At 40.2% G+C, this 15,000-nt stretch overlaps 1 protein-coding gene across 1 annotated transcript in view; it reads right to left on the reverse strand.

The window, feature by feature from the left end:
• Positions 1 to 7,289, reverse strand: part of LOC123512772 — a 48,109-nt gene extending 40,820 nt beyond the window's left edge. The window contains exon 1 of the mRNA XM_045269348.1: positions 7,046 to 7,289. The gene's annotated coding sequence lies outside the window, so the exon portion shown is untranslated. The remainder of the gene's footprint in view (positions 1 to 7,045) is intronic.
• Positions 7,290 to 15,000: the final 7,711 nt, after the last annotated feature.

Raw genomic sequence — 15,000 nt, forward strand, 5'->3', positions numbered from 1 at the left:
TTCCCTTGGGTCATGAGAACTTCCGTGGAGGTGAGAACAATGAGTATATACGGTTTACCTTTTCGTGACACTAATTGCAGCAGTAGTAGTAGTAGTAGTAGTAGTAGTAGTAGTAGTAGTAGTAGTAGTAGTGTAGTAGTAGTAGCAGTAGTAGCAGTGGTAGTGGCAGCAGTGGTGCAGTGGCAGCAGTGGTGCTGGTGGCAGTGGTGCAGCAGCAGTAGTAGCAGTAGTAGTAGTAGTAGTAGTAGTAGTAGTAGTAGTAGTAGTAGTAGTAGTAGTAGTAGTAGTAGTAGTAGTAGTAGTAGTAGTAGTGGTGGTGGTGGTGGTGGTGGTGGTGGTGGTGTGGTAGTAGTAGTAGTAGTAGTAGTAGTAGTAGTAGTAGTAGTAGTAGAAGAGGAGGAGGAGGAGGAGGAGGAGGAGGAGGAGGAGGAGGAGGAGGAGGAGGAGGAGGAGGAGGAGGAGGAGGAGGAGGAGGAGAAGGAGGAGGAAAGCCAAACAGCAACAGACCTCTTGGTCCTTTCGAGGCTGTTTGGTTACTACTTCTAAATAGCTACAAAGAAGAGAGACAGGGAGGGAGGGAGGGAGGGAGGAGGAGGGAGGAGGGAGGGGGAGGGAGGAAGGAGGAGGAAGAAAGGAAGGAAGGAAGGAAGGAAGGAAGGAAATATAAAAAAACTAACAAGGAAAAAATAAAAAATAAATGAAAGGGTTGATAAACGAAAGGAGAAAAAAATTGAAAGAAAAAAAATAAGAATAGAGAAAGAAAGAAAAAGGAATGAAGAAGAAAGTAAGTTAATGAGTCAACAAACAAACAAACAAACTGAAATAGATATTCTCTCTCTCTCTCTCTCTCTCTCTCTCTCTCTCTCTCTCTCTCTCTCTCTCTCTCTCTCTCTCTCTCTCTCTCTCTCTCTCTCTCTCTCTCTCTCTCTCTCTCTCCTCTCTCTCTCCCTCTGACCACTCCCTCTCTCCTCTCTCTCTCCTCCACCTCATCTCCCTTTATCTCTTGTCATCTCCATCAGCGAGGCCTCTGGTAATAACGAACTCCAACTGCTGTGTGTGATTAATGGAGGGAGAGGAGAGGAGAGGAGAGGAGAGGAGAGGAGAGGAGAGGAGAGGAGAGAGGGAGGGAGAGGAGGTTTGGTCCTTTTTACTTTTATTGGAGGTTAAGCTATCCTAACCTATCCTAACTTAACCTATCCTATCTTATCCTATTCTAACCTATCATACCTATCCACATTTAAAATTTTCTGGTAACATTTGTGCTCTCTCTCTCTCTCTCTCTCTCTCTCTCTCTCTGGTGGTCAGGGTCAAACAACTTCCACTTTCACGACAGGTGGACTATGCTCTCCACCCACTCTCCACTCCCTCCTTTCCTCCCCTATCCAGCACTGCAGCCTATCCACCTCTTGGTCTTCCCTCACACACACACACACACACACACACCCATCCACCTCCTCTCATCTCCCCATCTATTCCAAAACACCCTATCCTTCTCCTTTTCTCCTTATCTTTTTACTTTTCTAATAGATTCTTATTTTTTCTCCTTGTTTTTATTAACTATTACTTCTTTTATTATTTTCCAATGCATAATTTTTCCCCTATTTATGTATCTTTTTTACTTTTCCTTTCTTCTTATAATTAATCTTTTTACTTTCCCAATGCATTCCTATTTTCTCTATTTTCTCCTTGCTTTCTTTACATAGATTACTTTCTCTTCTCCTTCTTACGGTTTATCTTTTTAATTCCCCAACGCATTATTTTCTCCTTTTCTTCTTACAGCTTATCCATTTCCTTCTAAATGTATTCTTAGTTTATGCTTTTTCTCCTTACGGGTTATCTTTCTACTTTCCTAATACAGTTTCTCAGTTTTTCTCTCCTTTTCCTCCTTAATTCCCACTCTTATTAAGTTTCCTACTACAAATTCTTATCTTATCTTGTCTTTGTCTCTGTTCAGTTTGCTCTCTCACCACGACTATTTTCCAAGGCCACAGAGATCACTAGTGTTTCCCCTGTTAATGATGTAGAAGTCTTGTTAATCTGTCGCTATAGTCTTATAAATACGTGAAATTTCAACTAGAGCCTTTTGAAAGTAGTGGTATGAGTAAAAGTGTTTCAGCATATTGATTTTATACATGTAGTTTATATTCCTCTCAGTTCTCTAAAGTATTTCCTATATCTATTCATCCATTATTTTCTTCCTCTCACCTTTGTCCACATAGACAGTACTCAGCTTCTACTATTTATATCTGCAGTTTATTTTTTCAATTCTCTAAAGTACTTCATATACCTCTATATTAAGCTCTGCATCTTATCTCTACCTTATACGTATAAAGCTTTCGTATTTTCTTCTATTCTCTCTTGTTTCTTTAGTGTGGGTTAGAAACAGATTCGTTAATTAAGGTTATCGATTTGTATCTGCATGATTTACCGAGCTAATGTCATCACTACTCAATATTCTAAACGTTCAATAACCTTTCCTTTTTCCTCCCATCTTTACAGTTGCTTTCTTTCTCCTCTTTATCCTCATCCTACCTATTTATCTCATCTCTACCATGCATATTAAACTCAGTATGTCTTTTTCTTCTTTCTTATTTCCTTTCACCTCTTCAATTGTATCTAATTTCTACATCTATTTTCTTTCTCTTCTTCCTCTTTATCTTCATCCTGTTACTCTTATCCCTACCATGCATTCTTAAATTAGTATACGAGTTCTTTTTTTTTTATTTCCTGTCATCTCTTTTTATCTGTACTATTTCTATATCCGCTTTCTTTTTTCTCTCTATCCTTATGATCTTATCCCGCTCATATTATCTATTCTTTCTTTCCTATTTCTTCATTTTCTAAGTCTCATTTCTACCTACTTTGTTTTCTTTATTATCCTGCTCGTCTTTTTTTTTTCCTCATTTCCTCAGATTTTTTAACGGTCTCTCATTTCCTCACCTGCTTTCTTCATCCTGTCATCCTCACCCTGCATTTAAAGTCCCTCCTCCTCCTTCTCCACACATCTGCTATTGCCTTGCATTCTACATCTGCTTCCTCTGTCTCGTCTCGTCTCCATCCTGCATTCTAACTAACCTCGCCACATCCTTCCTCACTCCACACATCTGCTGCCCACCCTCGCCTCCCACCCTCCTCCACACACACCTGCTCCTGCCTTCACAATACTAGTATCTCTTCCACTTACACTCTCTCTCTCTCTCTCTCTCTCTCTCTCTCTCTCTCTCTCTCTCTCTCTCTCATCATTCCTTAGGACCACTTCCACTGCTAATTTACAAAAACTAGTCAGGTATTTTCACTCAACGACCTTATAATAATAATAATAATAATAATAATAATAATAATAATAATAATTGTGTATCTTTGTGTTGCATTAAATTTACGTCAATGTGAGTAATGGAAGGTAATAAGATATGTAAATGTTAGTTAATGTGATGGAAATGTTCGGTGTGTGTGTGTGTGTGTGTGTGTGTGTGTGTGTGTGTGTGTGTGTGTGTGTGTGTGTGTGTGTGTGTGTGTGTGTGTGTGTGTGTGTGTGAGGGGCGAGCAAGGGACATTGAACTCTTGTGACACTGGCCTTAGCAACTTGTAGACTCTCTCTCTCTCTCTCTCTCTCTCTCTCTCTCTCTCTGACCACCTGCACTCGGGTTAGAAACATGAGTGTATCAGTAACCCAGCCTGATCTGAAAGCCTTAATTAACTCGGTAGTTTTACTTTGAGTGGAGCGTAAAGTTAATTGTGAAATGGCAAGGCTCAGGAAAAGTTCAAGCTCGGGAGATGAATGCAAGTTACCAAATAAAGGCAAAGACTTGTACTCTCTCTCTCTGGTTCATTCGTCTCTATATTAAAATCGATTCTGGACGTCTTTTACACACACACACACACACACACACACACACACACACACACACAGAGAGAGAGAGAGAGAGAGAGAGAGAGAGAGAGAGAGAGAGAGAGAGAGAGAGAGAGAGAGAGAGAGAGAGAGAGAGAGAGAGAGAGAGAGAGAATGCCCTTGAACTCATAACTTCCTCCTCCACCTTCCATCCAGCCACGTCCCTCCTCCACTCCCGTCCCCTCCCTCCCCCACCCGTCCTTTCCCCGTCACCAGCGGTCAGCACCACAGACTCATAAAACACCATCAAAACCCGGCTTCCCACTTCCTTCCTCCACCAACTTCCACTCCAGCGGGGGCGAGGCAGCAGCAGAAATACCACCACCACCACCACCACCACCACCACTGCCTCCTCCCGACTCGGCTTTTTACCCTCGCCAGAAGCGCGCAAGTTGAAATCTTTTTGGCTTCTGACGGCGTGTGGCAACTGCGCATCGTGACCCTCACTCGTCTGTCCCTGAGGGGGGTAGAGTAAACACAGCCTGGTATTAAATTACTCGTGGGTCTTATCTCAAGGTGCTATGAGCGATGGCGAAATTGTTACAAGGTCCCAAGGGTGGCCATGGTAAAAATAGCCGCTAAATTCTCTGGAGTGCTGACCGCCACGAGACGAACACACACACACACACACACACACACACACACACACACACACACACACACACACACAGCACCGTCAAGCTAATCACCTCCTGAAACCGGTCTTGGCAAGGGTGGCCCCTCAACCCATAGATTCTGGAGGCAGTAGAAGTGATCCTGTGCCGCTGATGCTACCGCTTTGCCGCCCCTCGCTCCCAGCCCCCACCCAGCAAGACACTGACGCGCCTGGGAACACTGCTGAAGGTGCTGCCTGTTCATGCCTTTACGGGAATGAAGCAAAACTTATGATCATTCGTGCGTGACAGGGAAATGGAGCAAGAGAGAGAGAGAGAGAGAGAGAGAGAGAGAGAGAGAGAGAGAGAGAGAGAGAGAGAGAACAGGGAAGGAAGGAGACGTTTCATAGGACGGAAACTGTTAGCCGTTGGAGTGGGAGGGTGGGTGGCAGGAAGGGAGAGGCAGGGGGAGGGAGGAAGAGAGGGAAGGAGGGAGAGTGAGTGAGAGGGAAGTATGGCCCCCAACACACACACACACACACACACACACACACACACACACACACACACACACACACACACTTAACAACTGGTCATGTTACATTGCTTTTGTTCAAGTTTGATGGTGTTCAGCAACTCACTTCCTGTCTGTCACCTCACTCTTCAATTCTTCAGACAGCTCTCCCTCCTTTCTTCCTTCCTCAGCCTCCCTCACACACACACACACACACACACACACACACACACACACACACACACACACACACATATATATATATATATATATATATATATATATATATATATATATATATATATATATATATATATATATATATATATTCCCGCAAAGATGTGTTGTGACTAGGAACAGTTTGAGTGAGGAAGTGGTGTCAGCAGTGTGGATAGCTTTAAAGAAAAATTGGATAAGTGTAGATATGGAGACGGGGCCACACGAGCGTAAGGCCCAGGGCCCTGTAAAACTATATCTAGGTAAATACAACTAGGTAAGTACACACACACACACACACACACACACACACACACACACACACGCGTAGTGTAGTGGTTAGCACGCTCGACTCACAATCGAGAGGGCCGGGTTTGAGTCCTAGTAAGCGGCGAGGCAGATGGGCAAGCCTCTTAATGTGTAGCCCCTGTTCACCTAGCAGTAAATAGGTACGGGATGTAACTCGAGGGGTTGTGGCCTCGCTTTCCCGGTGTTGTTGTGTGTTGATGTGGTCTCATTCCTACCCGAAGATAGCTCCGTAATGAGGAAGACTGGCTGGGTGACCAGTAGACGACCGAGGTAAATTACACACACACACACACACACACACACACACACACACACACACACACATCACCGTGGTATACCGTGCTTCCTAAACGCTCTTTCGCCATACGTACCATACTTGTTCTCATTAATCTGTCGAAATCTTCACTGAATCCTGACTTTCCCCTTTGCAACATTGAGAATAGTGTGATCTGAGGTTTGTATTTACTGTTTACACTCCGCCTCCTCTCCGCAGTACCTCAAAACAGGCTTTCATCGTCTCATGTTCCTCATCTTCGCTCTGATAATCCGCTGACAGGTCCTGGCGGGTGAGTGTCGCATAGAATATCAACATTACTAAACGCTTATGCCACCGGACAAGCCACTTTGTTCACGACGGACCAGCCATGGGAGGTGTGTCAAGGCCACTGTGCTGATGCTGTCGTTGTTGCTGTTGTTGTTGATGCAGGAACTCGCCATGAAGACAGATCGTTAGGATAGTTCAAGATTACATTGCGTGTTGCTACACACACACACACACACACACACACACACACACACACACACACACACACACGCACACACACACACACACACACACGGCAAGAATATTACGAGCTTGATCTAATCCTATAAAAATATAAATCAGAATGAACACACACACACACACACACACACGAGCATTATCCCGCCATCAAAATAAGGTGCTGACAAACTGATATTCTCCCCTCCCTCTCAGAACAGGATGTCAACTTTTTTTTCCTCCTTCATCTTCTTACGGCTTCCTTCCCCCTTCCCCGCTCCCCAAACCTTTGTGAAGACTGCATCAACTCAACTGCCTCACAGGAACCCATACTTAGGATGCGTGGGAAAAAAAGAAAAAAAAAATCGAACACTGCTCCACCTGCCGCGTTTACCTGTTGACGAGTAAACCATTCATTCCAAACTTTTTTTTTTTTTCTTGTCTAACGTAAATGTTCACGGTATTTCAATGGTACATCAAGCTACAGAATCATGATGGAGCGCTATAAGATGGTGGATCATGTCTAGTAGTAGCAGTGGTAGTGGTGGTGGAGGTATAGACTAGAGAGGCCTGCCCGCCAAAGCCACTACCACTACCACCACCACCACTTTTCCCGCTAAATTCTGCCCCACCTAAACTTTCGGGAAGATCTTTGATAACACTCCATAAAACACACACCCAGACTATCCAGCACCTAGCACTCACCCGCAGCACTCAAGTACCACGGGGACACTACACAGCACACACAGGCAGCAGAAACTCACCAAGTCTGACGACGCCGCTGGAAGTGCACAAAATTCAAGCCAAGGTAGGCAGAAATGCCAGTAGTGGAGCGGAGGAACACGTGATCATATAGTATTACAACTCTCCCTTCTATTGCTGCTAAAATCCTCGAGCACTGAACACCCGCTCTTAAAAACGTGCTGTAGTTGAGTTTAGAGAGAATGAGCGAGTAAGAGGCAACACCACGGGCACACACACTTCCTCACGGCCACAGCGAGGCAGCAACTGACCCGCCCGCCTCAGGAACGTTGGTATATTCAAACAGTTGGCGGGAGGGAGGGAGGAGTGGTGGAAGAGGGCGAGGGAGAGGAGAGAGAGGGAGAAGGGAGGGCTCGCGGTACACAGCAACACCTGGGGCTCGCAATGGGTGACTTCCTGGATCTGTTTTGTACGCTTCTTGGGTTTTTAAAGGAGTTTTTGATCGCGTCTGTGCACTGCAGGAGTTTCATCGGTAGATCGGCGCTGTCACTATAGTATATATATATATATATATATATATATATATATATATATATATATATATATATATATATATATATATATATATATATATATATATATATATATATATATATATATATATATATATATATATATATATATATATATATATATAATCATTCAGGCCTCTCAGTGAAATTATTTTTTTTAGTACGATATTCTTCATTGGTCTTTATATCATATCATACATTATCTTTCATCCTTACCTTTCTCTTTTTCTTTTTTTCTGACTTCCTTCCTGCTGCGTTTCTTTTACGTTAGAGCGATTATGCGGGGATATGCTGCGTTATGAGAGTGCGCGACGCTTTCCATCCTTCCTTCCTTCCTTCCTTCCTTCCTTCTCTCCATTTTCTTTCTTTCCTCTCCTTCAGTGATCATAAGATTTGTCAGTGCATGTAAATATTCCCGTCTTATTTCTTTTTTATTTCTCTTTTTCTTCCTTCTTCTTTCCTCTACATTTTTCTTTCCTTTCTCTCTTCCTTCACTTCTCGCAAAAAAGCTAGCGAGTGACCTCCCTCCCTTCCTTCATTCCTTCCTTTCTTCTTTCCCTCCTTCCTTCTTTTCCTTTCCTCTCCGTTGATTTGACATACTTCCCTTCCATCCTCTCCTCCCCCTGCCTTTCCCTTTCCGTTACTGCGACATCCTTCCTCCTACCCTCTCTCCCTTTCTTCCTTCCTTCCTTCCTTCCTTTTTTCTTCCTCCCTCCTTTTTTATTTTATTCCCGTAACTTCCCCTATTTCTCCTGTTGCATGACTAATTAACAGTCCTCACTGATAAGACCTCTTCATTCCATCCCCGCCTTTCTGCCCTCGTGCCTTCCCCCTCCCCGCCCTGTTCACGCAAGATATTACCATTTTGCAAGGCGTGTGGGTGCTGGGTGGCCTTGCTGGCTGTCTAATCGTAAAGCAAATGTCACGGTTTAATACTCACGTCCTTAACATTGTTGGGTTGACTGCTGGTGGAGGGAGATGGGGGATGGAGAGGAGCAGTGGGATGGGGACGGGATCAGGGGGGGGAGACGACACGGCTAGCTAGCCACGGAACCAATATCAGCTGATTTATGTAAACACCCTCCGCCACGAGAGAAGTCTGTTCAGAAACGCTTCGCTATCTCACCACGACTGTTTTCAAAGGCCAAAGAGATGCTTAGCCAGGTTTTACCCGTTAATTGATATAGAAATCTATTCAATTTGTCACTAAAGATGGCTGGCTGGGTTTTCATGAGTGTTTTACCTGTTACTTGATTTAGAATCCTCATAATTTGTTACTAGAGATGGTTTGCTGGGTTTTCATGAGTATTTTCCTTATTAATGATATAGAATTTACATCAATTTCTAACTAAAAAAAAATATACAAGACACCTTAAAAACCTTGTAATTTCAACTAGAGTCTTCTGAAAATAGTTACAGATGACAAGTGTGATTTTAGAGGTGCGCTTAGTAAAATTTGCTTTCTCGCCATTATTTTTGTGTTAACGTTTACTGCAACAAAGCTTTTTGCCATTATCATTCGTAGGTTTCTTGACAGTTTTGTAAACACACACACACACACACACACACACACACACACACACACACACACACACACACACACACACACACACACACACACACACACACACACTACAACTAGGTAAATACACACACACACTTTTTGTTAATCTTTCCAAGGAAATCTGAATGTTGTCAAAAAGATGATCGCAGCAGGAGGAGTTAATACTTCTGAAGCCAATGAATAAATAAATTATAGATGAATAGAAAAAGTAACAAATTAATAAACACATAGACAAATAAACAAAACAAACAAACAAATAAGTAAAACAGAATAAATACATGAATAGTACCCCAAAAAGTATCCCCTTTAGCCCAGAAATTCCCGTGAAAAGCCCACATGGTAAAAAAAAAAAAAAATACATAAATTAAATTAAAACAAAATAAAACAAATAAATAAAAAAAAACGAAAGTGAAAATCCTTTATGAATGTGACAACACAAAGCTGAATAAAAACATCCCTAGAAAAAAAAAGGCGGATTTCATAAAGGTAATACATTTGTAAAAAAAAAAAAAAAAGTGGAGATATTTTTTTTCATTATCTCCATCATAATTCGAAACTCTTTTTATGTAAGAGGTGAAAATTAGTCAAGGCCAACAAAAATAATTAAACAAAATAGCCCACTTAGATGCCAGTTCCCGAACAGGGTCAAGAGAGTTAGCAAAAAGAATGGGATAAATATCTTGAAATCTTCGAAGACTTCAGGTTATAGGTAGATGTAAATACAAAAGTAGGCAGGGAGTTTCAGAGTTTACAAGAGAAAGGGATGAATGATTGACTAGTTAACGCTTGGATTAGAGAGGTGGACAGAACAGGGTTAAGAGAAAGAAGAAAGTCTTGTGCAGCGAGGCCGCGGGAGGAAGGGAGGCATGCAGTTTGCAAGATCAGAAGAGCAGTTGGCATGAAATAACGGTAGAAGACAACAAGAGATGCAACATTGCGGCGGTGAGAAAGAGGCTGAATACTTTTCTCTTGAGAGAATTCAAGTCACAAGAGCGAGGAAATTACAGAAACAGACCGACAGGGGTTCCAGAGTTCACGGAATAATGGAATGTTTTATATCAGCTCCACCAAAACCAGGTAGCAATGTGGATGAGGTCAGTAAAAGCAAGTATCTGGTACTCATTTATACAAACAATTATGTATGAATTCACTATACGCTGTGAAACTGTATAAACGTGTCACTTGCTTCACTAAAAGTGTTTTTATGCAAAATGGATGCTGGCAAAGAGATATATATATATATATATATATATATATATATATATATATAGAGAGAGAGAGAGAGAGAGAGAGAGAGAGAGAGAGAGAGAGAGAGAGAGAGAGAGAGAGAGAGAGAGAGAGAGAGAGAGAGAGAGAGAGAGAGAGAGAGAGAGAGAGAGAGAGAGAGAGAGAGAGAGAGAGAGAGAGAGAGAGAGAGAGAGAGAGAGAGAGAGAATGTTTATTATTGTTATCATTATTATTATCATTATTATTATCATTATTATTATCATTATTACTATTATTATTACTATTATTATTATTTTTTTTTATTACTATTATTATTATAATCATTATTATTATCAAAGTTTATTGACTGAATCTCTTGAAAATACAAACAAAAGACTTAAAATAAACGAAAGAACTTTATGATGCGAAACAATTGAAGAAAATGCAAAAATCAATATCAAAATCCTGTCCAGAGAGAGAGAGAGAGAGAGAGAGAGAGAGAATGCTCACTATCACTGTCATAAACAGTCAAAGGGATCATCAAACTTGTATGACAACTCTCTTGTGGTTAACTGAACGACGCGTGAGTTTACGAGGCAATGTTTACACTCTCCTCATTGACAAGCTAAATAAAGTGAGTCAGTGAAAGGGTTAACATTTGGGACAGACGTTGTAGAGAAATGGAAAAAGTAAAGGAGATGAAGAGTGATGAAATAAAGATGACGGTTGCCGATGAAACGAGAGAAAAATAAGTGAATAAAGGAGAAAAAAAAGAATGAAAATTAAGCAATTGTAGAAAATGAAAAGGTGATGAAAGGTGACACAGAAAAAAATGAATAAATAAAGCATGTGAGGAGAGGAGAAAATGATACAGTAAGATGGGAAACGAAGAAGAGGAGACGAATGGAGACAGAAGAGAGAAAAAAAAGTAAATAAAGAATTAAAAAGGAATAAACTACAGAGGAAGAGTAAAGACGTGACAAAATGGAGATACACGGATAGCAAAATATTTTAAGACAGAAGGAAAGGAGATGGAATGAAAGGGAACGAGACAAGAATAAAGAGAAGAACAAAAAATATCGGTATATAAAAAAAAAAAATACAAAAACACGTAGAATTACAAGGGTACAAACAACGAACATGAACGAAGATAGAAAAAGAAAAGACGCATGTTACAAGAGATTACAAGGAAAGCCACTAGGGAAAGAAGGATCAGTTGAACGTACAGAGGATTACACAGACAAACGTACAAGGAATTACAAACGGATTACAAAAAGGATTACTAAAAAGGATTACAACAAAGGGAAGAATTAGAAGGAGGAATGTAAAAGGAAAACATAGACAACAACAATAACAGCAGCGCGTGACGAAACGGAGAGAAGGAGAGTAAATTGATAAAGTGTAATAAGAGAGAGTGAAACAGGAAATAGGCGATAAGCGAAGGATTAAGGGGAAAAAAGGGGAAAAATAATGTCAGAGGTTCAACTGATCCGAGTAATAAAGGCATAAATATTAGAAAGTCGGCAGGAAGATAAGGTTAAGGTGAGAGAGAGAGAGAGAGAGAGAGAGAGAGAGAGAGAGAGAGAGAGAGAGAGAGAGAGAGAGAGAGAGAGGGGAGGGGGGGTTAAATGGTGATGACATAAACAGATAAATGGGTTGAATGACCGATTGATACAATAACTGATACATAGATTGATTACAAAGGCAGACAGACAGACAGACAGAAATGTATTTGGACATAAACTATAGGTAGATAGATATGGACGTAGGTAAGTGAACACTGAACAGATAGGTAGATAGATAAATAGATAGATAGATAGATAAACAGATAGATAGATAGATAGATAAGTAAATAACAGAACATATATGGGTCTCTATACCTATTTCACATAATTTCTTAAGTACAACAACCAACATTTTATATTAGTTACGTATTAAAATTCCAACATAGAAAATGAATAACCACAGAAAACTTTTTAGTATAAACTCAACCAAATATAATACAGGACTGCTTTGACAAGGTAGCGTGACACCGTGACAGGTAATGTAGATAAGAAATCTGATATACCTTTACAGTACTAATTCTACTGCATTACTGGTCCATGTTAAAACTTACAAAAAGAAGCAATGGATGGCCTAAGGGAACTCTCTATCACAAACAGATTCTTGAGGGAATAGAGAATGGAAAACACAAATACATATAACGAACACGAAATCTGAAGAGGACTCTAGCTTTAGAAAAATTAGAAACGGCCTGTATCAGGAAAGAACACCTCCAACAAAAGGGAGAAAACAACACAAAAGGCAAAACTCGTTATAAAAAACTAAACACCCAGCTCTCTCTAACCAAACAAATACACTAACATACACACTCACTCACACCCACACATAACACCTAACATGGACAAAACAGATATTCTACAACACAACGTTAGACGTTGGAATACAATAAAAACAACACTCACCAACACATATAAAGAAACAAACCCAGGCATAATCCTCCTTAATAGTAACGGCCTGAAAAATAACGAAAACATCAAAATACAAAATTACGCCACTTTCCTCATAAACTCCACAGAAGAAATGCATGACGGATCAGCAATTTTAATCAAACAAAACCTAAAACATAAAATTAAAGATAAATACGACACAGATGTATTACTAACGACCATTGAAACCACTACAGGACCCATAAACATCGCAACAACCTACTTATCCCCCAGGAGACTATACCTGCCCATTACAGACTTTCACACCATAGCCTCAGAAACTTTTCCAACATATATAATAGGAGATCTTAATGCACACCACCCCACCATAGACAAACGTAAAAGCAACAACGTCGGTAAAGCACTAAAAATGCTCTTCGATCATAACAAACTGACACACTAGGCCCAGACTTTCCCACATTCATTTCACACAACACAACCACAACACTATATATAATACTGTCTAACAATAAAACTTACCATAACATAAGCATAACACAAGGACCAACAACACCTGACCACATACCGATTATCATAAACATCACATCACACCCCATAAGAACATCAACACCACCCACATACTTAGTCAATAAAGCAAACTGGCAAGAATTTCAAGAAAGCACAACACACAGAACAAGCAACATCAATACAGATCCACACATGACACAAAACACACTAGACACTTCCATACAACACTGGACAGATGCAATAACAACAACAATGGAACAAACTATACCAGTTTCTACTCATAAAACACTACATAAACCAATATACAACAATAAAGTTAGAGAACTTCAATGGTGAGCAAAGAAACTACTAGGAAATAGCTCAAGACAAGGTTGGACATATACGCAATACATAGCATACAAAACAATAAAACTAAACATAATAACAGAATGTAAAAAACAAAACAAAAAGAACTAGGAAAGCAAAGTTAAGAAACTAAATACACTTTACAAAGACTCAAAAAATTCTGGCAGAACATTAAAAGACTAAAAAGCAATCAAACAGACACAAGAACACACTTAATACACAACAGTGCAATGATATACAAAGAGGAAGAAAAAGAAGAAATATTCAGAAATATTTGGAGCAAGGTCTTTAGAATATCCCTCCAAGAAAACCAACAGTATGACAAAGAAAACGAAACCACACTCAACAACTATATAAAAAATAATGAAGCTGATATACTACCCTATCAACAAGCTAACCCTAATAACCTAAACACCGACCCCTACTACACTACACAAATAACACTAGACGAGGTAAAACAAACAATAAACCAGCTTAAAAACAACTCAAGAGCAACTATGGAATAAATAAAGCCATACTGCAAAACCTCCCACACAGTGCAATCGAAACATACACAAAACTTATTAACATAGCTTTTTCAATGGGTTACTTTCCACACTCATACAAACACGCAAAAATCACACTCATTCCCAAACCAAATAAGCCACCCACTGATGCTAACAACTACCGTCCCATCTCACTGTTAGAGGTACCTGGAAAAATCTTTGAAAAAATAATCAATAAAAGAACCAGAACATTTCTAGAAACCAATAGATTATTACCAGATACACAGCACAGATTTAGAACTGCCAAATCAACAGAAACAGCATTAGCTACCACAATAGACATAATATATCAAAAGCCGTTTCCGACAAGAAACAATGTTGCATCGCGCTAAGGGACGTCTCCAAGGCGTTCGATAAAGTATGGATAAGTGGCTTAAAATACAAGCTCAAACAACTTAATCTACCAACAATTCTCTCCAAAACACTATGCAGCTTCTTCGACGACAGATCAGCATCCATCTCACTCAGCAAATACATTGAACCACCCTTCAAACTACACAGCGTGGTACCTCAAGGGAGCAGCATCTCACCGACACTCTACACCATCTTCCCATACATCCCAACACCACTCACAGACACTACAAACATACAATACGCAGACCACATTACACAGATCATTACATACAAAGGGGGAAAAAAAACATGCTTGCAAAAAGAATAGAGGGAAATAAAACACATTAATAACTAGGAAAATAAATGGAAAATCAAGACAAATCCACAGAAATTCACACTGTTACCCATAGCTACAAGAAAAATGAAACCAGTCAAGACTGACGGAAACAATATCCAATATGCTAAAGAAGCAAAAATACTTGGTCTAAAATTAAG

The sequence above is a fragment of the Portunus trituberculatus genome, chromosome 34 (assembly GCF_017591435.1).
Source record: "Portunus trituberculatus isolate SZX2019 chromosome 34, ASM1759143v1, whole genome shotgun sequence".
Classification (NCBI taxonomy): domain Eukaryota; kingdom Metazoa; phylum Arthropoda; class Malacostraca; order Decapoda; family Portunidae; genus Portunus; species Portunus trituberculatus.